Genomic DNA, 26,762 nt, shown 5'->3' on the forward strand with positions numbered 1-26,762 from the left:
CTTCACCTTGGATTTTATATCGGTCAGGGTGGCTCTAATTAATGCCAGCAGTTTCAAATCAACTCCAAATTCATTTAAGATATTTAGCAGGACTTCCCGGTCAATGGAGTCGTACGCTTTCTTATAGTCCACAAAGACAGACACATACTGCTTGGACCTTAGTGTACAGTATCTGATGATCGTTTTGAGATTTTGGATCAGTTCAGCTGTTGAGCGACCTTTTCTGAACCCTCCTTGGTATTCACCTATTTGATGTTCGACTTGTGCTTCCAAACGCTCCAGGATGGCAAGTGATAGAATTTTGTAAGTCACGGGTAGCAAGATATTCCTCTGTAGTTGTTGATGTTCTTCATGCTGCCTTTTTTGTGTAATGGATGGGTCAAAGCTATTTTCCAATCTTCGGGTAGGGTCTTCTTGTTCCAAATTTCTTCTATTTGCTTTTGCAAGATATCAAGTGATTCTTCTGGGGCATATTTCCATAGTTTTGCTACTACTGAGTCTTCCCCCGGCGCTTTGTTATTTTTGAGACGGGCAATGTGGCGCTTGATTTCATCTCTGTCGGGTGGTCTGGAATCTGGGTACCTGAGTAAGGGTTCCTTGGTCTCAATGGCGCTTTGCGCTTTAGAGCAATTAAGTAAATTCTTGAAGTAATCTGCGAGAATGCTGCAATTTTCTTCATTTGACGTCGCCAGTGTGTCGTCCGTTCGCTCAAAGCATAGAGATGGCGGTTTATAGCCAGTGAGTTTGTGTTTGAAGGCTCTGTAGTACTCTCTGCTTTCATTCTTCCTAAAGTTTTGTTCTATCTTTTCAATGAGAGATTTTTCGTATTTACGTTTCTCAGTTCTGAACACCCTAGCTGCTTGGGCACGTTGGGTTTTGTACGTTTCCCAATCATTTTCTGATTTCGTAGAGTTGTACTGTTTCCACGCATTGAGTCCTTCTTGGAGGACTGATTCGCAGGCACTATTCCACCAGGCATGCTTTTTGCTTCTCTTGATTTCTGCAAGGTCTTTGGTGGCCTCAACAAGGAGACTTTTGGCGTTGTTAAAGTCACAGTCATTTGGTCTAGCCTTCTCCTGGAACTCCTCGACCCTTTGCCGAAGTTTATCATTGTCGAAGCGTGTGATCTGTTTGGTTGTCTTCCTTGTGTTTGCGGGAATTGGTTTCAATATGATAAGAGACATATAATGATCTGAGGCCACATTGATGCCTTTCTTTACCTTGACATTCATAATCTCAGGGCTGTTTCTCCTGGAGATCGCAACATGATCAATTTGGAACTCTCCGAGAGCTTGGACGGGAGAACGCCAAGCCATTTGCTTTCTGGGTAGATGGCGAAAGTGGGTCGACATGACCTGCAGGTTGTGATTTCGCAAATGGTCACCAGTCTTTTGCCGTTGGGATTGGTTCTTTTGTGAGCAGGGTAATTTCCTATAACTTTCTTGTACTTCTGCTCACGACCTAGTTGGGCATTGAAGTCACCCAAAAGGAGCTTGACATGGTGTTTGGGGATTTTGTTCAATTTTTCATCCAGTAGGTCCCAGAAATTATCAACTTCGTCTGGATCAGATTTGTTCTTATCGTTTGTAGGAGCATGTGCGTTAACTAGGGCGTAGGTTTTGTTCGCGCATTTAATTGTGAGTATAGACAATCTGTCATTCACATGTTCGAAATATGCAACCGATTTAAAAATCTTGGCTCTAACAGCAAACGCGGTTCCAAGCATCACAGCTCCATTGAGGATTCCCCTTTGCTCTTTGCTCTTGAAAAATCGGTAGCCTTCAGATTCAAAATACTCTTCATCTGGGTACCTTGTTTCCTGTAGGGCCACTATGGATATCTGATTTTCGTGAAGAGCTTTGGTGAGGGTTTTCAGCTTGCCAGTTTGTGTAAGTCAATTTATGTTGAAAGTTGCTAGAAAGGTTTTAGATTTTGGCCTGAGTTTTTGACTCTTCGGGGTACACCGAGACTCCCCGACTCGTCTCTTGCATGATCTCGAGTCTCTCCCAGAATCCGAACGAGACTCGTGCGCCGTGGCGATCACGACGAGGGATTTATCCGGAGATTTACCCCCTGGGGTATGTTTCTTGAAATGTTGTGCCATCGTGCTTCTTGACTTGACTTTGCTTGGGACGGGCACCCATCCTTTTACAACTAGGGTTGTTAGCCCTAGAGGTTGCCTAAAGATGTTTTCTGGCTTCTGGTCATTTACCAGTCTTCGCCGTAAACCTGGCAAGGGACCTTTTTTTTCACGGTGGTATTCTATATCCCTACTACCCTCTGACTCTGCTGGCGGCAGAGCCAGTGAGCTTCCCCAATTCCAATGGGACGCGCCCGATTGAGGTAACCGGTAAATCTCCACACGGGTATTATTATTATTATTATTATTATTATTATTATTATTATTATTATTATTATTATTATTATTATTATTATTATTATTATTATTATTATTATTATTTTACATCAGTCGTACCCATCGTTCACTGGTTAATTAGCTTCCTTGGGAGATCAGAGATGGTGTCCAAACCATGATCAGGTGCTCGATTCCAACTAACAAAATAAAACACTAAACCTGAAAAATGGCATTTCTATCAATAAAAATAAAACTGTATCGGTCCTATAACGGCAGCCCTGCAGTCTTCCTATAAGGATGTGGAAGTAAACGGGAGTGAGGAATTCCCACACTCTCCTATCTATATCATTAAGTCAGAAATATGAGATGAGGAAGTATATTCGATGAGTAAAGCATGGTTGATAGCAGTGGCGATCTGACGAACCGAAGCCTAGCACACCTAACCTCCGCCAGTCCCTGCTCCTATCCGATATCGTGCAGCAAGCCGCGCATTGTGAGTCGAGTGGAGAGGGGCTGCAATATCAGTCTCCGGTGCCTTGCTCTCAGAAATATGTGCGACGTTTTTTCCTCACTGCTTCAAAGTTCTGTAAATGGAACAGTGTGTCAAATGCTTACATTAAAATGTGCTTTAGACTTCCATTATTCTCAATTGACCGGGCGAGTTGGCCGTGCGCGTAGAGGCACGCGGCTGTGAGCTTGCATCCGGGAGATAGTAGGTTCGAGTCCCACTATCGGCAGCCCTGACAATGTTTTTCCGTGGTTTCCCATTTTCACATCAAGCAAATGCTGGGGCTGTACCTTAATTAAGGCCACGGCCGCTACCTTCCAACTCCTAGGTCTTCCCTATCCGATCGTCGCCATAAGACCTATCTGCGTCGGCACGACGTAAAGCCCCTAGCAAAAAAAAAATTCTCAATTGAGATTTGGGCTTCATTGATAGCCTTGATAGCCCTCAGTATAGCCCCTTGATGAAACTTGTGTTTAAACGGGCCTAACATCTAGATCATCGTTCCCACATATATTTTTGTCCTGTTCTGTTCGCGTCTCTGTGAACATATCATGGATTACAGTCCGACTCGTAGGCTGAACGGTCAGCGTACTGGCCTTCGGTTCAGAGTGTCCCGGGTTGGATTCCTGGCCGCGCCGGGGATTTTAACCTTAATTGGTTAATTCCAATGGCACGGGGGCTGGGTGTACATGTTCTCTTCATCATTATTTCATCCTCAATATGGCGCGCAGCTCGCCTACGGGCATCAAATAGAAAGACCTGCACTGGCGAGCCGAAACCGTTCTGGGTTATCGCGGCACTAAAAGCCATACAACATTTCATTTCATGGATTACAACATTGAATAATGACCGGCTTATCGAGCCCCCTTGAAGTATACTCACTGATTTTAGAAAAGGTCTTTTATAATTTATAGTTAAATACTTCTTTGATAGGATATTTCTCACTAACTAAATAATGTACGATTGTACACCTATGTCCTGTAATTTGGATGGTAGTGTACATGAAGTCAATAGCTTTAGATAGATCTACAAATAAAAAAATCAACTTACCTCGGTGATGTCTAAATGATTCTCCTTTTGGTCCTGTAGAGATTTTCCTGCATAAATGGTAGAACTGCCTGTGCGAAAACCAAATTGCTCTTTAGAAATTTTTGAATCGGCAGTTGAATCTATTCGTTTCACAAGGAGTTTCATCAAGATCTTGAAGAGCACACATTTCAAAGCTGTACCTCGATACGAACTAGGGTCACTGGAGTCACCTTTCCATTTATACAACACTTTGAGTGAAGCATTCTTCCATCTTTCTGGTATGGTTCCTATGAGTAAGACATTGATTCAGCAGATTGTTATCACATCTTTCAGAATGTAATCAATCAATGTAATAAATCACTAATGATCTGCATTATAGGCAGACGCCCAGCTGGCAGATACCCTATCTAATATTTTCGTAGCCTTTTCTTACATGACTTTAAAGAAATTGGAAATTCATTGAACATCTGTCTTAGGAAGTTATTCCAATCCTAAACTCGCCTTCCTATAAACGTATATTTGTCCCAGTTTGTCCCCTTGAATTCAAACTTTATTTCATATTGTGATCATTCCTACTCTTAAAGTCACCACTCAGATGTATTCGCCCCAACTGCTCTGAAATTTGTAGCGTGGGTTGGCGACAACCGGGCCCTCAGCTGAGAGTACTGTCATTGCTTCCACTTGTGCCATGCTATTCACTTTCTTCTATCATATTTGACCTTCCTTGGTCAACATTTGTTCTTTTCTGACCCCGACGGTATTACGTATGGAGGCCAAGGGAATCCCTCATTTTCACGCCCTTCGTGGCCCTTGTCTTCCTATGGCCATGGTAGCCTAAGATTTAGCAAATGAAAGTCCGGCTTTGTGGCTAAATGGATAGAACGTTTGCCTTTAGTCCGATGGCCCCGGTTCAGTTTCCAGAATCAACCCCCTCATTCTGTATATTCCATGGCTTGGGGACTGAGTTTTTATGACGTCTTCGTCATTCATTTTATCCCCATTATGTAAAGACAAAGCCTATATGAATGCCATGCCCCATTATTATTATTATTATTATTATTATTATTATTATTATTATTATTATTATTATTATTATTATTATTATTATTATTAGCAGTATTTTTATTGCCGCCTCCAAGGCAAATGGTTAGTGTGCTGGCCTTTATTCATAAGGTCCCGGGTTGGATTCCCGCCAGGGTCGGGAATTTTAAACATCATTTGTTAATTTCACTCGCACGGGGGCTAGGTGTATGTGTCCTCTTCATTATCATTTCATATTCACCAGGACGCGCAGGTCGCCTACGGGAGTGAAATCAAAGCACCTGCGCTTGGCAGCCGAAGATGTCCTCGGACACCCCCCGCTCTGAAAGCCACATGCCGTTTCATTTGTATTATTATTATTATTATTATTATTATTATTATTATTATTATTTTAACGGGCGGTACACCTCTACGACGCAATTTCAAATCTTTCGCCAATTGAGACTTCTCTACAGGAGAAACTCTGAACTTTAAAAACGGAATCAACTCTCCTGTTTATCAGAAGATGTCACTGTGTGTGTTTTTGGTTTGCTTTTGTTTTTCAGTGATCAGGAAGTGTGGACATTCTCTAACAGATGTCTCTACCAAAAACTATGGTAATACACTCTTGTGCAATGGAATGAACTCTCTTGGAGAAATGTTGTATTCATAAGTTTTGTCTTTACTAAATTTTGTTTTGCGGTTTGTGGGTTGGCAACATTAATCCTTTCTTTCCGCCTGTTCTGAATTTAGCCAATCAGTAATTTCTGTAATTAATTTTCCTGCAATCATAGCTTTCTTCTCCAAATTTCCATGTGTAATTCTTTGTCTACCAATAAAAACTGAGTGGGTGTGTCTACTCATTCCTGAAAGTTCTATAATTTTCCACGAGGGTATAAAAGCTGCTGATTTTCTTGTCTCCGGGCCACTGGTGTAACATCTAACTGTTTGTGTGAATATGTAGCAGGGGGCGGGAAGCGCCTCGTTCTTCAGACAGCAGTTCTTTTAACATCTCTATTTCTTGCTAGCTCAGCAGTATAACTCTCGGGGAGGGTTCGAGACCTTTAATATGTAACCCATCCCTTTAAAATGTAAATTCCTTTTCAGTCTATCATCATTTCATCATTTCCCAGTTGCTATTCGGCTACAGAGAGAGGAAGATAATAAAGTAGACAAACAATTCTTTAACTATGAACAGAGAAAATTAGTAAGATATAGGTGGAATGAGGAAAAGAGAGAACAATTTAGAGATTACTATAGGGGTAAAACCTTTGAAATTCTGAGAATAGGCATGGAGTATATGATAGAGGATAATAACCTAGATGAGGCAATAAGAATGCTTGAAAGATCAATAGAAGTAGCTGGTAAAAAAATGGTTGTGAGTAAGAGTAGACAATATAAAAGAAATGTATGGTATACGGAGGAGTGTAAGGAGAAGAAAAATCAAGTGATTAAGGCTTTAAAAAGGTATAGAAATGAGGGATCTCAGGCCTTACGAGTAGATTTTTGTAACCAGAGGAAAGAATACAAAGATTTAATAAGCGATAAGAAAAGTAAATGGCAGGACAAAGAATCAAAAATATTACTAAAGTACTGTAAGGAAAATGAAACAAAGAAAGTATGGAACAAAATTAGCACAATATGTAAGGGTTATAAAAGCTATGATCAAGTAAAAATATCTAATGAGGAATGGTTAACGTATTTTAAGGGATTATTAGGGGGTAAGGACACATGGGTAGAGAACAGAAACGAAATTGGTATACTGAGACAAATGGAGTGTACGCTGCCTATACTAGACGATATAATAACCACAGACGAGGTACTAGATGTAATGAAAAAAGGGAAGGGCGGAAAATCAGGTGCTGCTAATGGAATTACGCATGAATTCTGGAAAGAGATAGGTAAAAACGGTCAGATGATTGAAATAATAACTAAAATATTCAATAAAATATTTGAGGGGAAAAAAATTCCAAGATCTTGGCAGGAAGGAGTAATTTGCCCGATCTACAAAAGAAAGGGAGAAAGGACGAATACGAACAACTACAGGGGGATTACATTGTTGGACTCACTAAGTAAGATCTACACTGGGATTTTAGCGAAAAGAATTATGAAATGGGCGGACGATTACTCTATTCTCTCGGTATATCAACCAGGATTTAGGAAAAGAATGAGAACTACTGACAATGTATTTATAATCAAAACGTTAATGGATAAGTACATAAGAAAGAAAGGTGGTAGACTATACATTGCAGCAATAGACCTACAAAAAGCTTTTGATTCAGTCAGCAGACGGGCTGTCGTTGTGAAGCTGGCCGGAATAGGAATGTCAATGAAAATGATTAAAGCCATAGAAGAACTATATGCCGAAGTAATATGTTCAGTTAAAGTCAAAGAAGATGTAATGATAGGAAAGATACACTCGAACATTGGACTTAAGCAAGGATGTAAACTATCACCAATACTGTTTTTGCTCTTTATTAATGACGTAATAGAATGCTTAGCAAAAGAGAATAATACTAGCCCTTGCTTACACAATAAAGAGATCCCCGGTCTAGTCTTCGCAGACGACATCCTGCTGCTCTCACTAACAACAGCAGGTATGCGAAGTAACCTCAAAAAATTGGTGGAATACTGTAATACATGGAATTTGAAAATAAATACCAAAAAAACAAAAGTAATGGTTTGCAAAAGAGGTAATAAATTAAAAAGAAATGAAAGGCGATGGCTGTTGGATGGTGTTGAATTGGAAGTTGTAAATAAATTAGAATATTTAGGAATAATATTAACAAAGAATGGGTTGTGGAAGGAACAGATACGCCATGCAAAAATAAAAGGTGTGGCCGCCCTATCAAGTATAAAGGCCTTAGAAAAAAAGATGCCTAATTTGCAATACAAAGTACATAAAAATGTTTTTAATGCACTTGTGGTATCAAAAGCACTGTATGGGGTTGAAATATGGGGTATAGAAGTTGATAAAAAAGAACTAGATATCATAAGTAACAAATTTTGTAAAATAATAATGGGCCTACCAGAATGTGCAGCAAATAGTGGAGTGAGAACTATATGTGGAGATATCAACATCCAAGCAGACATAAGTAAGAAAATAGTAAAATATTGGTTAAGATTAAAAAGAGGAGAGGGGAGGGAAATATTAAATCTAGCCTACCAGCACCAGATGAGACACTTGGATGAGAATTATTGGTTATCGAAAGTAAAAGGTATGCTAGACAAAATAGGAATGGGGCTATATTGGGATAAGGAGATGAACGGTAAAGAAAACAGCTTCATTAAAATACTAACGATTAGGGTAAAGGACATAGACAAACAGACGATCAGAGCAGAATGTGAAACCAAAAAAACACTAGTAGAATTCTGTGGCATTATCCAATATATGTCAATAAGAAAAAATAGAATCACAAATAGGGAACTAAGAGGTGTGTTGTGGTGGCTTTTGGGTTTATACAAAAATAAGGGAATAAGTGAGAACCATAACGTAAATCAGTGTGTATTTTGTGACGACATTATGGGAGAAGCTCATTTACTGAGAACATGTAAGGGAACGGAGGCACTGAGAACTAAATACCTTGGAGATGAATATAAATTAAAAATAGAAAGAGAGAAAGAATTTTATACAATAACCAAACTGTTAAATAGAGAATGGATCACCCCAGGAAAACTAGCTAAATTTTTCTGTATTCTAAGAAGCATGTGGAAGAAAGAAATCAAAATGAGATTTGTAATAACAGAAAGTAATAACAGTACAGGTAAATGATAGTAAATGTAATATACATGAGCACGATGATGACTGTACAACAAGAGACCTCGGAATGCTATAGTTATAAGTTTAGGACTATGTTTCTCTTGTAGTTGTTCAGTGTTCATTTATATTAGATATTGTATATTGCTAAGTAACAGATTTAATTCAGCAACATGCTAACAGTAATGAGTTCCTTTCAATGAGCTCATTTAAGAAATTAAAATGAGATTAGCAATAACTCAAAGTAACACCAGTGTTAGTAAATGATAGTAAATGTAATGTAGATGAGCACGAGGATAGATAAGTAATTTGTAACTATAAGTATTATAAGAGGAATGAGAGGTAGTATGGAAATAGAAAAATGTAATAAGCAAAACATAATGGCAATGTGTTTGTTAGCCTGTTTTTAGTTTGCTTTGGGATTGTTAGTTTGTTTTGACTGCTGCAGTGTATTAAACCAGAGAAAACAAGTTGTCAACCAGTCAGCGAAATATGAGCCGAGTATGGATTCCGTCTCGGCAGTGGAATACAGGTGAGGCAGCCTACATGTTGAGCTAGGTCATCCGCACACATGTGGGCTGTCACATGAAGGAGTGGAGAGGAAACAATATTGACAACTTAAGGGGTCTACGAGGTTTCGATTTCGGAGCCTCATGAGACGGGTCTGGTCGTGACATCCCTGGGAAGGGTGGTAGGAGTTCCTCACCAGGGGGGATGTCGTAACCAGACAGATTTAGGTTAGATGTAGTATATATTCAATGTAAATTTGTCATTTTGATTCTAACTTTTCTTTTAATGTTATAACGTAATATTTCTAATTAGTAGATTTAGTTCATTAATATGTTAGCAGTAATGTGTTCCTTACAATGAGGTTGTTTGTTAGCCTGTTTTTAGTTTGCTCTGGGATTGTTAGTTGGTTTTGGCTGCTGTAGTATAGTAGAGTTGGGAGAGGAGGAGATAGGCCCACCTATCTCAAGCATAGTGTTGACTCAGTACTTCTGCACGTGTAGATTAGAGTAAGGTGTGAACAGTATTAAACCAGAGAAAACAAGTTGACAATCAGTCAGCGAAATATGAGCCGAGTATGGATTCCGTCTCGGCAGTGGAATGCAGGCGAGGCAGCCTACATGTTGAGCTAGGTCATCCGCACACATGTGGGCTGTCACACGAAGGAGTGGTGAGGAAACAATATCGACAACTTAAGGGGTCTACGAGGTTTCGATTTCGGAGCCTCATGAGACGGGTCTGGTCGTGACATCCCTGGGAAGGGTGGTAGGAGTTCCTCACCAGGGGGGATGTCGTGACCAGACAGATTTAGGTTAGATGTAGTATATATTCAATGTAAATTTGTCATTTTGATTCTAACTTTTCTTTTAATGTTATAACGTAATAAATAATAATTCGTTCAGTTAGTAAGATAAGGTAGGGAAGATACATGTTGTCCTAGACTATATAATATTGTTAATGTCTAGGACAAAATAATTCATATTCAGTATAGTAACAGCCAACAATTGTAAGAGGGTATTGTAAGTCATGTATCATAATTCAAGGAATTGCAATAAACGAATGCTCTCTCCCCAGCTCTAGGCGATCCGGAATTGGAGGATGGGAGTATTCTATTCTATTCTATTCTATTCTATTCTATTCTATTCTATGTAAAAACTACAAATCTTCTACTGTAATGCGGGGTTAGAGAGTGCTTTACGCTCTTGAGTTCCCCTTCATTTTGAAATTGAGGGGACTACGTTTTCATAACCGTTTTTTTCTCTTCCTTAATGTATTAAAGTTTTATCATACGAGTCACCTCCCTAGCTTGGGATAAGCCCCTGTGTATCGGCCTGGAGCCACTTAGGTTTTAAAATGTGTGTTTAGGAGTGCATGTTCACGCCTCCAGTCCTTTCTGTACTTTGGGCCAGTAACTTAACCTGATGTTCTTTTTTCATGCGATGACCCTGTAGGTTGGGTATTAAACACCCCTGTTTCCTTGTGTGCCTTGAGGGCAGTTTGAAGTGATGTTTGTTGTGGCCTCTGATAGGCTTGTAAAATTGAGAGCAGGTCCGCTCTTTCTGGTATTTTCTGGGGCTGTACCTTAATTAAGGCCACTGTTCATCCTTTCAACTCCTAGGCCTTTCCTATCCCATCGTCGCCATAAGACTTATGTGTGTCGGCGTGTCGTAAAAACCCTAGCAAAAAAAGCAAAAAATTTCTGGTATTTGGGAAGGTGCCTCTAGGAGGCTTGACCTTATTAAGCGGGAGCAAGAGCTCCATGTAATTAAGGGTTTTCTGCCCTTTGGTAATTTGTGGTTGTGAGCTGAGAGCTCAAACTTTGGGGACCGTAGCCCAGAATTTGTAAAGTTGTATTGAACCTGATTTTCTTTGTTATTTCCCCTAGTGGAATCTGGTTAAATTTTTCTGTAATTTTGGACTTCTTGACCGTGTACCTGATTTAACTGGTTGTTATTTGTTGTACGCTCAAAATTCTATGCCACTATTGTTAAGTTTTGAAAATATAAACTATGTTGAAATTTTAATTCATCTTTCGAACCAGTAGTTAGACCCATTCCACCCCGCACATTCTTTCACCTCTGACTTCCACGGATAACTCCGTAACTATTATTATTATTATTATTATTATTATTATTATTATTATTATTATTATTATTATTATTATTATTATTATTTTACTGCAGTCGTACCCATCGTTCACTGGTTAATTAGCTTCCTAGGGAGATCAGTGGTGGTGTCCAAACCATGATCAGAGGCTCGATACCAACCAACAAAATAAAAAAACTAAACCTGAAATATGGCATTTCTGCCAATAAAAATAAAACTATATCGGTACTCTAACAGCAGCCCTGCAGTCTTCCTACAAGGATGTGGAAGTAAACGGGAGTGAGGAATTCCCACACTCTCCTATCTATATCATTAAGTCAGAAATATGAGATGAGGAAGTATATTCGATGAGTAAAGCATGGTTGATAGCAGTGGCGATCTGACGGACCGAAGCCTAGCTCACCTATCCTCCGCCGGTCCCCGCTCCTATCCGATATCCAGCTGCAAGCCGCGCATTGTGTGTCGAGTGGAGAGGGGCTGCAATATCAGTCTCCGGTGCCTTGCTCTCAGAAATATACGCGACGTTTTTTCTCACTGCTTCCAAGTTCTGTAAATGGAACAGTGCGTCAAATGCTTACATTGCAATGTGCTTTAGACTTCCATTATTCTCAATTGAGATTTAGGCTTCACTGATAGCCTTGATAGCCCTCAGTATAGCCACTGATGAAGCTTGTGTTTAAACGGGCCTAACATCTAGATCATCTTTCCCACATATATGTTTGTCCTGTTCTGCTCGCGTCTCTGTGAACATATCATGGATTACAGTCCGACTCGTTGGCTGAACGGTCAGCGTACTGGCCTTCGGTTCAGAGGGTCCCGGGTTCCATACCTGGCGGGGCCGGGGACTTTAACCTTAATTGGTTAATTGCAATGGCATGGGGCTGGGTGTATTTGTTGTCTTCATCATCATTTCATCCTTATCATAACGCGCAGCTTGCCTACCGGCGTCAAATACAAAGACCCGCACCTGGCGAGCCGAACCCGTTCTGGGATATCCCGGCACTAAAAGCCATACGACATTTCATTTCATGGATTACTAAATTGAATAATAACCGGTTTAACGAGCCCCCTTAAAGTATACTCACTGATTTTAGCGAAAGTATGGAAATCGTAATGTATTTTATAGTTAAATAGTACTTTGATGGGATATTTCTCAGTAACTGAATAATGTACGATTGTGTCCCTATGTCCTCTAATTTGGATGGTAGTGCACATGAAGTCAAAAGCTTTAGATAGATCCACAAACAAAACGAACAACTTACCTCGGGGATGTCTAAGTGATTCTCCTTTCGGTCCTGTAGATATTTTCCTAAATAAATTGTAGAACTGCCTGTGCTAAAACCAAATTGCTCTTCAGAAATTTTTGAATCGGCAGTTGAATCTATTCGTTTCACAAGGAGTTTCATCAAGATCTTGAAGAGCACACTTTTCCAAGCTGTACCTCGACACGAACTAGTGTCACTGGAGTCACCTTTCCATTTATACAACACTTTGAGTGAAGCATTCTTCCATCTTTCTGGTATGGTTCCTATGAGTAAGAGATTGATTCAGCAGATTGTTATCACATCTTTCAGAATGTAATCAATCAATGTAATAAATCACTACTGATCTGCACTTTAGGCAGTCGCCCAGGTGGCAGATTCCCTACCTGATGTTTTCTTAGCCTTTTCTTAAATGACTTCAAACAAATTGGATATTTATTGATCATCTGCCTTAGGAAGTCATTCCAATCCCTAACTCCCCTTCCTATAAAAGTATATTTGTCCCAGTTTGTCTCCTTGAATTCAACTTTATTTCATATCGTGATCATTCCTACTTTTTTTAAAGTTACCACTCAGATGTATTCGCCCCAAGGGCTCTGAAATTTGTCCCCCCTGTGGGTGGGGGCGGTAGAATAACACCCACGGTATCCTCTGCCTGTCGTAAGAGGCGACTAAAAGAGGCCCCAGGAGCTCTGAACTTTGGAGCGTGGGTTGGCGACCACGGGGCTCTTAGCTGAGTCCTGACATTGCTTCCACTTACTTGTGTCAGTCTCCTCACTTTCATCTATCCTTTCTGACCTCCCTTGGTCAACTCTTGTTCTTTTCCGACCCCGACGCTATTAGGTTTGAGAGGGCTAGGGAGTCATTCATTTTCACGCCCTTCGTGGCCCTTGTCCATCTTTGGCCGGTATCTTCATTCTTCGAAGTGTCGGATCCCTTCCATTTTTCCCTCTGATTAGTGTTATTTAGAGGATGGTTGCCTAGTTGTACTTCCTCTTAAAACAATAATCACCACCACCACCTCTGAAATTTGTGGCGTGGGTTGGCGACCATGGGCCCTTAGCTGAGAGTACTGTTATTGCTTACACTTGTGCCATGCTCCTCACTTTCTTCTATCATATTTGACCTTCCTTGGTCAACATTTGTTCTTTTCTGACCCCGACGGTATTACGCATGGATTCCAAAAGAATCTTTCATTTTCACGCTCTTCGTGGCCCTTCTCTTCCTTTGGCCATAGTAGCCTAAGGTTTAGCAAATGAAAGTCCGGCTTTGTGGCTAAATGGATAGAAGTTTTGCCTTTAGTCCGATGGCCCCGGTTCAGTTTCCAGGATCAACCCCCTCATACTGTTAATTCCATGGCTTGGGGAACGAGTTTTTTTGACGTCTTCGCCGTTCATTTTATCCCCATTATGTAAACACCAAGCCTATATTATTATGATGATGATGATGATGATGATTATTATTATTATTATTATTATTATTATTATTATTATTATTATTGTTACCGTGTTTTAGTGGTAGGTAGAGGAGAAAGAAGGTGCGGGCGTGAATGGGTCCCAAGCTACGGAAGAGAAACTAAGTTAAAATTTAACCAGGTTATATTTTCTTTTCAAAATTAAGTGATAACAAATAGACAGGTACATAGTAGCCGAACCACAATTGAAAAATACATTTACATAGGTACCCCATTTGGGGCTTCAAAAGTCAGAAACATAATTCTTGAGCAATGAGCCCAACCTTACAATGAACACCATACAACAAAGGGGCCGAAAACCCCCAATCATGTCAGAAACACCAGCTTCCAGTTACACCGAAAAAGCCTTCTTGAGGCAAAACACAACTTTCAAGAAAGGGTAATTTTCCCTTAAAATGCAAGCCTATCATAGGCCACTCCTAACTCTACCTTTAAGCTGGCCTCCAAGGCCATATACACAGGGGTAAAATACCCAACCTACTGAAGTCTATTAAATGAAAGGAAGGTTGATTACATGACCTCTAAAATCACAATTTGAGAGGAGGCGAACTTGCACTCCTAATACACTTTGTTTAAGACCTACTTGGCACTAGATCGTTTTTACAAGGGCTAATCCCATGCTAAAGAGGTGACTTAAGAAGAAAACAATTTATTTTACGTTAACGAAGAATAGGTTGAGAAAAATAAGTTCACCTCCAAACAATATGAGTGGGAGCTCGAGAGGGTTAGCACTCTCTATCCCAGTATGTAGCTTTACAAGAGAATAGATGAAAAGAGTAGTTACATTTTAGGAAAAGGTTACATGGTGGAACGCTTCGAACCCGCCCCGAGAGTTAAACTGCTGAGCTAGCAAAGAAAGAAGTTATTATTTGGCCATTACCTGGTTGATGACAGCCGCCGAAGAAAGGGGCGCTTCCCGCCTCCTGCTATGTACTTTACACACGAAAAGATGGAACAGAAGTGGCCCGGAGACCCTAAAATCAGCAGTTTAAATACTCTCGCAGAAAGTTCTAGGCGTTAGGGGAAAGAAAACACCCTCCCACAAAGATTTTATTGGGTAGGACCCCGCAACAGATTCAAGTTGGGGGAAGATACACCCGATTGGTCAGAAATTAATTGAAGAAATTCGGGATTGGATACATTCAAAACAAGGTGAAGAAAGGGGTAAATATTGCCAACTTAAACAATGACAGAAAGAAATTTAACAAAGAACAAACTTTTGAAATAAAATTTTCTCCAAGGAACAGTTCTTTTTCTTCGCACTAGGGTGCACTATTGTAATTCTTCAGTAATGTCCTCTAGAAGAGAAAGTTCACACTTCTTACTTCAAGCAAAACAAAAACACATCAAAAATGACACAGTTCTAAAACTCCAAAATGTACAGGTAGTGACATCTTCTGAGAAGGTAGAAGATTAATACCATCCATAAAGTTCAGACTTCCTCCAGCAGAGGAGTTTCCATTGGCGCACATTTTAAATAAGTGGCGTGGAGGTGTACCGCCCGGTACAGACCTCCCCCCCCCCCCAAAAGTTCCTCCAAGGGGTAACACAGAAGAACATAAACTTTTGTTTGAAAATATGGTCCAAGTTTTGATGTTGATATTAAGATAAATTGCAGAAGTATTTGAGAAATTTCTTAATTGGGTTTGATTCAGTTCCAAAATTTTTGTTGAAATTGGTAACGTAAAGTATTTATGTTTGTAGAAGTCGAATTTCTGAAGATAAACTTTTTAATACTTAAAAGTGAAGAGAAAATTTTGCAATGTCCACCAAATATTGCTGCTGAATTCCCAAGTGTAGTTATTGCTTATAGTGACTGTCCATGTAATTGATGTAGATTAAGTTGGTTGGCCAGACCGGCCGTTGCAGCTTGCGTCCAAAAGAAGGCCGCTCGGACCCCTTAAGTACCCAGAGATACCGCTCGCCCGCACAATGAGGGGAGCAGAGGTGTTGAGGTACGCCGCGCCCGCGGTGAACAGATACAGGCTGCGGGCATGTAGCAGGTCGTGCGCCGCACATCAGCCTAGGCCGGGAGGAGAGCTCCGGCTCGCCGTGCACATGTCGTCCTCGCTGGGGCCGAGGGGGCCCGTCCTCGAACCCAGCCGCGGCACAGCGCCGCGCGGCTGCGGGGGCACTGAAACATTTAAGCTAGGCGGCAGAATTGTGTTGGACTATCATCTTTCTTTTGAGGGCACAGGCATGTAGAGAGATTGAGGGGCCAGCGGCGTGCAGATATCCATGGTATTTCATCTAAGCCAGCCACTGTGTGTAGTGGAGCAGGAGACGGGAGCGTGGTAATGGCCGTGGCAAGGACAGGATGGCAGTTTAACAAATCGGGGGAGGTTTCACACAAATGCTTACATATAAAACAAAATAGAAGGGGCAGAATGCCTTAAGAGTGGAACTCAAAAAAAAATATATATAACCTTCATATTCCTATCAAATTATATGAAGCAAGTTGACACAAAATTTACACCGGTTTCACCTGGGACAGGTGAACTCTAAATATCCTCTCGGTGGCTGGATTACTTAACAATAAGGTAACCGGCGTAAGAAAATCGAGAATGACACAAGGCCCATGAAATCTGGGGGCAAGCTTGCCCGCGGGAACAAAATTCTTGACCATTACTTGGTCACCTACCTTCAAAGGGGTGGGTCTCCGTCCACGATCATACCTTTCCCTAACCTTTTCATGAGATACTTTAAGATTGGCTTTAGCCTTCTTCCAAAGATCTTTAATATTATCAGGATCTATTGTCTCGGGTAGAATGTCACTCAGAGACCAGAGGTTCGAGAGCGGCGTGTTGGGAACGAACTTAAACATCAAAGAAGCTGGAGTAAACTTGTGTGATTCATGAACCGCCGAATTCAAAGCAAAAGCTAAGCAATGCAGGGACGTGTCCCACCTGGAATGATCTTCATGATGATAAGCAATAAGCGCGGACCTGAGATTACGGTTAACCCGTTCAGCCAGAGATGGTTGAGGGTAATAAGCAGAAGTAGTTTCATGAGAGATGGACAAGTCAAAACAGAATTTACGAAAAAGATTTGATGTGAACGCCTTAGCATTATCAGATACAATATATTGGCACGGACCAAAAGAAGCAAAAATAGAATTTAGACACGCAATGGTGGACTGAGCGGTAGCCAGCTTAGTCGGAAATAACCAGGAAAATCTAGTAAAACCATCTACACACACAAGGATGAACTTGTTAGCATTCCCCTTTGACTGGGGGAAGGGTCCTACATAATCAATATACAGGCGTTCCATGGGGCGCGACGCTTGATGAGAAGACAAAAGGCCTACCTTAGTGGTCATGGTGGGTTTACTGAGCAAACAAGATTTACAAGCTTTTACAAGTTCACGAATGTCACCGTCCATACCTTTCCAGATGAACATTTCACGAATCTTTTCACGGGTTTTAAAGATTCCCAGATGCCCCCCCAATGGGGTCTCATGATAGTATTTGAAGATCATAGGCACAAGAACAGCTGGAACGACAACCTTCATCATCTTGTCATGCCTCGAAGGGCAACATAAAACACCATTCCTCAGAACATAAGGGACGACATGTTCCCCAGAAGAAAGGGTTTCCATTATCGGAGCCAGCGTCGGATCTTCACGTTGGTATTTCTCGATATCCCTAAAGAGCATGGGAGCATCTGTTAAGATGGCATTAACATCAGATAGCATGGACTCGGGAGGTGATGAACTGTCGACTGGTTCATGGGTCTCGACCTCGTTTGAAAACATACGGCTGAGTCCATCAGCAACAACATTTTCGGTACCTCTGATATGCCTGACATCGAATTGGAAGGCAGAAATACGGATGGCCCAACGGGCTATACGACCAGTACGACGCGGCCTACCTAAGACCCAGCTTAAGGCTTGATTATCTGTCTCCAGGTCGAATTTGACATGTTCCAGATAGAGACGGAACTTTTCTAAGGCAAATAAAACTGCCAAACCTTCGAGCTCATAGATGGAATACTTGGCTTCTTGAGCCGACAATGTCCTAGACGCATAGGCGATGGGTCGCCTCCCTAGTTCAGTCTCTTGAAGAAGGACTGCCGCTACCGCCGACGACGACGCGTCGGTTTGGACGATGAATTTCTTCGAGAAATCCGGCATAGCAAGTACAGGGGCATTACAGAGAGCTAATTTAAGATCTTCGAAAGCGGCTTGTTGAGAAGGTCCCCACTCGAATTTGATGCCTTTCCTACGTAGAAGGTTTAAGGGCGCAGCTCTATTAGCAAAGTTAGGAATGAACTTTCTGAAGAAATTCACCATACCAATGAACCTGGCGATACCTTTAATGTCCTTGGGAGGTTTAAAATCACGGATGGCCTGTGTTCTAGAATGATCGACTGCTACACCATCAGGTGACACAATATGCCCTAGGAATGACATAGAGGGCTTAGCAAAGGCAACCTTGGACAACTTGACAGTTAACCCAGCCTTACGAAGGCGATTCAGAACTTCTCGCAGATGATCTAGATGTTCTTCAAAGGTCTCTGAAAATACGACGACATCATCCAAGTAGTGATATAAGTACTCAAATTTGATGTCAGAGAAGACCCTATCTAGTAGCCTAGTGAGTACAGCTGCTCCCGTGGGGAGCCCGAAAGGCACGCGGTTGTATTCGTATAAATTCCAGTCCGTGGCAAACGCTGTAAGATGTTTAGACTCTTCGGCAAGGGGAATTTGATTATAGGCCTGATTCAAGTCCAAGATAGTAAAGAACTTGGCCTTACGAAACCATGAAAAACAAGAATGAAGGTCAGGAAGGGGCACGGATTGTAACACCACCTTCCGATTGAGAGCCCTGTAATCAATGACAGGCCTGAAGCCTCCTTGGGGTTTCGGGACTAGAAAAATAGGCGAAGAATACGCTGACTTAGAGGGCCTAATAATACCATCCTTCAACATCTGATCGATGATTTCTTTCAGAGCCTTCATTTTAGGTGGAGATAGCCTATATGGTGGAAAACGGACAGGAATCGAATCCGTGACCTCAATTTTGTATTCAATAAGGTCAGTAACACCAAGAGTATCAGAGAACACCTCTGGAAACGACTGACACAATTTACGAATACTATCAGCCTGCTCCTCAGGTAGATGTCTAAGGTCTAACAACATCTCATCCTGGGTAGGCGAAATAGAAGAACATGATGCAGAATTACACTTTAACAAGGGAATTTTACAATTGGACGCAAATTTGAATGTGCACGACTTACTCTGAAGATCGAGCACAAGACCAGTGTGAGAAATGAAGTCCGCTCCCAGTATGATGGGGCAAGACAAGTGCTTAGCCACAAACAGTTTGATTTTCCATGTAAACTTAAAAATACGAATTTTGACCAGTAAGGAACCTAGAATTTCTAATGGGGATGTGTTAGCCGAAACATATTTAACAGGAGAAGAGTCATAGACAGGTAGTTTACAAACAGATTTCAATTTCGAGTACCATTCAGCCGAAATAATGGAACAAACACTGCCTGAATCTAATAGAGCTGTTATAGGTTCGTTATTTACCTCAATCTTAAGAAAAGGAACAGGTGCGGGGGTATCCGCCGCAATCCTAAGACACTCTTTGGGGCATTCAAAGGACAGATTGGCAGATTGAACGTTCCCTGAATTTTCGATCTGCTTACCAGGGGCTGAGCCTCGGGAAGATGGATTAGTTGACTCAGCCGAAGCCACTAGTCACTTTTGATTGTTGTTGGAAGTTACACCAGAAGTTGAGCAGGAGGGGGTGCTATTCGAATTGGGACAATTCTTGGCGATATGTGAGAAAGCCCCACATTTAAAACAGCCTTGTGATGAACCAGCTCCATTATTTGCCCTACTAGACTTGATCAGAGGACACTTATTGCGCAGATGGTCAGGCGACCCGCAAGCATAACATTTACGAGGGGTGACTGATCGGCGAGGTGGAGGCCGAGTATTACTAAAGGAAGGCGGGGGTTCTTTCGCGACACGCAAAGAATCGGCGTATCTAACCCCTTCCGCTGAGACGGCCAATGCTTCAAGTTCCGAGAAAGTTTGCGGGCATGCCGCGAAACACAAATATGACCTGTAGGGTGGTGAGATCCCTTCGACAATAGCTTGCACAATCTGCTCCTCGGGGAAATGAAGAGCAAACACCCTAGTGTAAAACTTAATGTCCTGTATGAAATCAGCCAAGTTTTCATCCAAGCGCTGTACACGGTAATAGTACTTCTGAATCAGAGATGACCTCGCGCGAGCAGGAATGAAATTTGCAAGCAAGTGTGCGTGAAAATCTTCAATAGATGACTGTTCAGCAATGGCTCTTACTATTTTGTCAGAGAGAACACCAATAGCATAAGGATAGATAATTTGTAAAATTTGACATGGAGAAAGAGAAAATACAAGGGCGTGATCCTGAAATTCAACTAAAAATCTTAAAAATGAAATAACTTCACTGGTGGTGTTGACGGAAAACTTAGAGATACCTCTTAGCAACATTGCCAATGGATGAGGCAAGCTGCTAAACCCGGGTGACATAGTAGGTAAGGGTTTCAATGGCAAGGAAGTTAATTCAGAACGGATGTTACTCAACGATGCACGGTGTTCAGACTCGTTGTCCAATGGGGCAGAGATAGTTTGAGCAGCGATGGTTTTCCTATTTACTTCTCCCTTAGGAGGCTCTTCCTCGCTACCTACATTCACTATGGTGGGTTGATCAGATTTGGGAGGAATTTCCCCAGTTAACAATTGAGTGACTTTACTAGACAATTCAGAAATAGTTTCAAGGAGCGTATTAGCTTCCTTCCTCTGAACGTCATTCACCTTTAGAGACAACAGATCATTAACTCTATTTGAAAAGTGATATAGTCTGCCTTGCACACGCTTAATTTGATTAGGAGACGGATCATTTTCATCAAAAAAACTAACTACAGATGATAGCCCAGTAATATTCTCGACGATCGTGGAAAGAGAGTCATCAATTTCTTTCTCTCCCAAATTGGGGATGGAAATGGGCAAATCAAGGGACTCTCTAAGCTTGTTAGTGTCTATTGCAACCGTGCCTCCAGATTGCACGTTTCTGATAGTTAACTCGTATATCAACTCCTCTTTGCGCAAATAGTTAAGGAGGAGAACATCGCGAGGGCCGGGCATGATGACAGAACAATTTTGAAAAACTCACAAATGCCAGCAACTGAGAAAATTGTTAGAGTTTGGATTAAAGCAATGTTTAACCGTCAAAAGGGGCAAAATTGAGACCCATTCAACCACGCTCTGCTACCACTTGTTACCGTGTTTTAGTGGTAGGTAGAGGAGAAAGAAGGTGCGGGCGTGAATGGGTCCCAAGCTACGGAAGAGAAACTAAGTTAAAATTTAACCAGGTTATATTTTCTTTTCAAAATTAAGTGATAACAAGTAGACAGGTACATAGTAGCCGAACCACAATTGAAAAATACATTTACATAGGTACCCCATTTGGGGCTTCAAAAGTCAGAAACATAATTCTTGAGCAATGAGCCCAACCTTACAATGAACACCATACAACAAAGGGGCCGAAAACCCCCAATCATGTCAGAAACACCAGCTTCCAGTTACACCGAAAAAGCCTTCTTGAGGCAAAACACAACTTTCAAGAAAGGGTAATTTTCCCTTAAAATGCAAGCCTATCATAGGCCACTCCTAACTCTACCTTTAAGCTGGCCTCCAAGGCCATATACACAGGGGTAAAATACCCAACCTACTGAAGTCTATTAAATGAAAGGAAGGTTGATTACATGACCTCTAAAATCACAATTTGAGAGGAGGCGAACTTGCACTCCTAATACACTTTGTTTAAGACCTACTTGGCACTAGGCCGTTTTTACAAGGGCTAATCCCATGCTAAAGAGGTGACTTAAGAAGAAAACAAATTATTTTACGTTAACGAAGAATAGGTTGAGAAAAATAAGTTCACCTCCAAACAATATGAGTGGGAGCTCGAGAGGGTTAGCACTCTCTATCCCAGTATGTAGCTTTACAAGAGAATAGATGAAAAGAGTAGTTACATTTTAGGAAAAGGTTACATGGTGGAACGCTTCGAACCCGCCCCGAGAGTTAAACTGCTGAGCTAGCAAAGAAAGAAGTTATTATTTGGCCATTACCTGGTTGATGACAGCCGCCGAAGAAAGGGGCGCTTCCCGCCTCCTGCTATGTACTTTACACACGAAAAGATGGAACAGAAGTGGCCCGGAGACCCTAAAATCAGCAGTTTAAATACTCTCGCAGAAAGTTCTAGGCGTTAGGGGAAAGAAAACACCCTCCCACAAAGATTTTATTGGGTAGGACCCCGCAACAGATTCAAGTTGGGGGAAGATACACCCGATTGGTCAGAAATTAATTGAAGAAATTCGGGATTGGATACATTCAAAACAAGGGGAAGAAAGGGGTAAATATTGCCAACTTAAACAATGACAGAAAGAAATTTAACAAAGAACAAACTTTTGAAATAAAATTTTCTCCAAGGAACAGTTCTTTTTCTTCGCACTAGGGTGCACTATTGTAATTCTTCAGTAATGTCCTCTAGAAGAGAAAGTTCACACTTCTTACTTCAAGCAAAACAAAAACACATCAAAAATGACACAGTTCTAAAACTCCAAAATTTACAGGTAGTGACATCTTCTGAGAAGGTAGAAGATTAATACCATCCATAAAGTTCAGACTTCTTCCAGCAGAGGAGTTTCAATTGGCGCACATTTTAAATAAGCGGCGTGGAGGTGTACCACCCAGTACAATTATTATTATTATTATTATTATTATTATTATTATTATTATTATTATTATTATTATTATTATTATTATTATTATTATGTCCCGCTCCAAGGCTACAAGTTTCGTGTGCTGGCCTTTGGTCACAGGGGTCCCGTGTCTGAATCCTGGCAGGGTCGGGAATTTTAAACATCATTTGTTGATTTCACTCGTACGGGGCTGGTTCTATGTGTCCTCTTAATTATCATTTCATATTCACCAGACGCGCATATCGCCTACGGGCGTCATATCAAAGGACCTGCACTTGGCGACCCGAACATGTCCTCGGACACCGCTGGCACTGAAAGCCATACGCTGTTTCATTTGTATTATTATTATTATTATTATTATTATTATTATTATTATTATTATTATTATTATTATTATTATTATTATTATTATTATTATTATTATTATTATTATTATTATTATTAACAGGGATGTGAAAGTAAACGGGCGTGAGGAATTCCCACACTCTCCTATCTATATCATTAAGTCAAAAATATGAGATGAGGAAGTATATTCGATGAGTAAAGCATAGTTGATAGCAGTGGCGATCTGACGAACCGAAGCCTAGCTCACCTATCCTCCGACGGTCACCGCTCCTATCCGATATCCAGCTGCAAGCCGCGCATTGTGAGTCGAGTGGAGAGGGGCTGCAATATCAGTCTCCGGTGCCTTGCTCTCAGAAATACGCGTGACGTATTTTCTCACTGTTTCAAAGTTCTGTAAATGGAACAGTGTGTCAAATGCTTACATTACAATGTGCTTTAGACTTCCATTATTCTCAACTGAGATTTGGGCTTCATTGATAGCCTTGATAGCCCTCAGTATAGCCCCTTGATGAATGTTGTGTGTAAACGGGCCTAACATCTAGATCATCGTTCCCACATATATTTTTGTCCTGTTCTGTTCGTGTCTCTGTGAACATATCATAGATTACAGTCCGACCCGTAGGCTGAACGGTCAGCGTACTGGCCTTCGGTTCAGAGGGCCCGGGTTGGATTCCTGGCCGCGCCGGGGATTTTAACCTTAATTGGTTAATTCCAATGGCACGGGGGCTGGGTGTATATGTTCTCTTCATCATTAATTCATCCTCATCATGGCGCGCAGATCGCCTACGGGCATCAAATAGAAAGACCTGCACTTTCGAGCCGAACCAGTTCTGGGATATCGCGGCACTAAAAGCCATACGACATTTCATTTCATGGATTACAACATTGAATAATGACCGGCTTATTGAGCCCCCTTGAAGTATACTCACTGATTTTAGCAAAGGTCTTTTATAATTTATATTTAAATACTTCTTTGATAGGATATTTCTCACTAACTGAATAAAGTACGATTGTACCCCTATGTCCTGTAATTTTGATGGTAGTGTACATGTAGTCAATAGCTTTAGATAGATCTATAAATAAAAAGATCAACTTACCTCGGTGATGTCTAAATGATTCTCCTTTTGATCCTGCAGAGATTTTCCTGCATAAATGGTAGAACTGCCTGTGCGAAAAACAAATTGCTCTTTAAAAATTTTTGAATCGGCAGTTGAATCTATTCGTTTCACAAGGAGTTTCATCAAGTTCTTGAAGAGCACACGTTTCAAAGCTGTACCTCGATCCGAACTAGGGTCACTGGAGTCACCTTTCCCTTTATACAACACTATGAGTGAAGCATTCTTCCATCTTTCTGGTATGGTTCCTATGAGTGAGACATTGATTCAGCAGATTGTTATCACATCTTTCAGAATGTAATCAATCAATGTAATAAATCACTACTGATATACATTATAGGCAGTCGCAAAGGTGACAGATTCCCTCCGTAACTATTATTATTATTATTATTATTATTATTATTATTATTAGTATTATTATTATTATTATTTTACAGCGGTCGTACCCATCGTTCACTGATTAATTAGCTTTCTCGGGAGATCAGTGGTGGTGTCCAAATTTGACCAGCGGGTCGATTCCAACCAACAAAATAAAACACTAAACCTGAAAGATGGCATTTCTACCAATAAAAATAAAACTACATCGGTACTCTAACAGCAGCCCTGCAGTCTTCCTACAAGGATGCGGAAGTAAACGGGGGTGAGGAATTCCCACACTCTACTATCTATATCATTAAGTCAGAAACAAGAGATGAGGAAATACATTTGATGAGTAAAGCATGGTTGATAGCAGTGGCGATCTGACGGACCGAAGCCTAGCTCACCTATCCTCCGCCGGTCAACGCTACTAATACGATATCCAGCTGCAAGCCGCGCATTTTGAGTCGAGGGGAGAGGAGCTGCAATATCAGTCTCCGGTGCCTTGCTCTCAGAAATATGTGCGACGTTTTTTCTCACTGCTACCAAGTTCTGTAAATGGAACAGTGTGTCAAATGCTTACATTACAATGTGCTTTAGACTTCCATTATTCTCAACTGAGATTTGGGCTTCATTGATAGCCTTGATAGCCCTCAGTATAGCCCCTTGATGAATGTTGTGTGTAAACGGGCCTAACATCTAGATCATCGTTCCCACATATATTTTTGTAATGTTCTGTTCGTGTCTCTGTGAACATATCATAGATTACAGTCAGACTCGTAGGCTGAACGGTCAGCGTACTGGCCTTCGGTTCAGAGGGACCCGGGTTGGATTCCTGGCCGCGCCGGGGATTATAACCTTAATTGGTTAATTCCAATGGCACGGGGGCTGAGTGTATATGTTCTCTTCATCATTAATTCATCCTCATCATGGCGCGCAGATCGCCTACGGGCATCAAATAGAAAGACCTGCACTTGCGAGCCGAACCAGTTCTGGGATATCGCGGCACTAAAAGCCATACGACATTTCATTTCATGGATTACAACATTGAATAATGACCGGCTTATTGAGCCCCCTTGAAGTATACTCACTGATTTTAGCAAAGGTCTTTTATAATTTATATTTAAATACTTCTTTGATAGGATATTTCTCACTAACTGAATAATGTACGATTGTACCCCTATGTCCTGTAATTTGGATGGTAGTGTACATGTAGTCAATAGCTTTAGATAGATCTACAAATAAAAAGATCAACTTACCTCGGTGATGTCTAAATGATTCTCCTTTTTTATCCTGTAGAGATTTTCCTGCATAAATGGTAGAACTGCCTGTGCTAAAACCAAATTGCTCTTTAGAAAATTTTGAATCGGCAGTTGAATCTATTCGTTTCACAAGGAGTTTCATCAAGTTCTTGAAGAGCACACATTTCAAAGCTGTACCTCGATACGAACTAGGGTCACTGGAGTCACCTTTCCCTTTATACAACACTTTGAGTGAAGCATTCTTCCATCTTTCTGGTGTGGTTCCTATGACTAAGAGATTGATTCAGCAGATTGTTATCACAGCTTCCAGAATGTAATCAATCAATGTAATAAATCACTACTGATCTGCATAATAGGCAGACGCCCAGCTGGCAGATTCCCTATCTAATATTTTCCTAGCCTTTTCTTATATGACTTTAAAGAAATTGGAAATTTATTGAACATGTGTCTTAGGAAGTTATTCCAATCCTAAACTCCCCTTCCTACAAACGTATATTTGTCCCAGTTTGTCCCCTTGAATTCCAACTTTATTTCATATTGTGATCATTCCTACTTTTAAAGTCACCACTCATATGTATTCGCCCCAACTGCTCTGAAATTTGTAGCGTGGGTTGGCGACAACCGGGCCCTTAGCTGAGAGTACTGTCATTGCTTCCACTTGTGCCATGCTACTTTTAAAGTCACCACTCAGATGTTTTCGCCCCAACTGCTCTGAAATTTGTAGCGTGGGTTGGCGACAACCGGGCCCTTAGCTGAGAGTACTGTCATTGCTTCCACTTGTGCCATGCTCCTCACTTTCTTCTATCATATTTGATCTTCCTTGGTCAACATTTGTTCTTTTCTGACCCCGACGGTATTACGTATGGAGGCCAAGGGAATCTTTCATTTTCACGCCCTTCGT

This window comes from Anabrus simplex, chromosome 1 (assembly GCF_040414725.1).
Source record: "Anabrus simplex isolate iqAnaSimp1 chromosome 1, ASM4041472v1, whole genome shotgun sequence".
Lineage (NCBI taxonomy): Eukaryota > Metazoa > Arthropoda > Insecta > Orthoptera > Tettigoniidae > Anabrus > Anabrus simplex.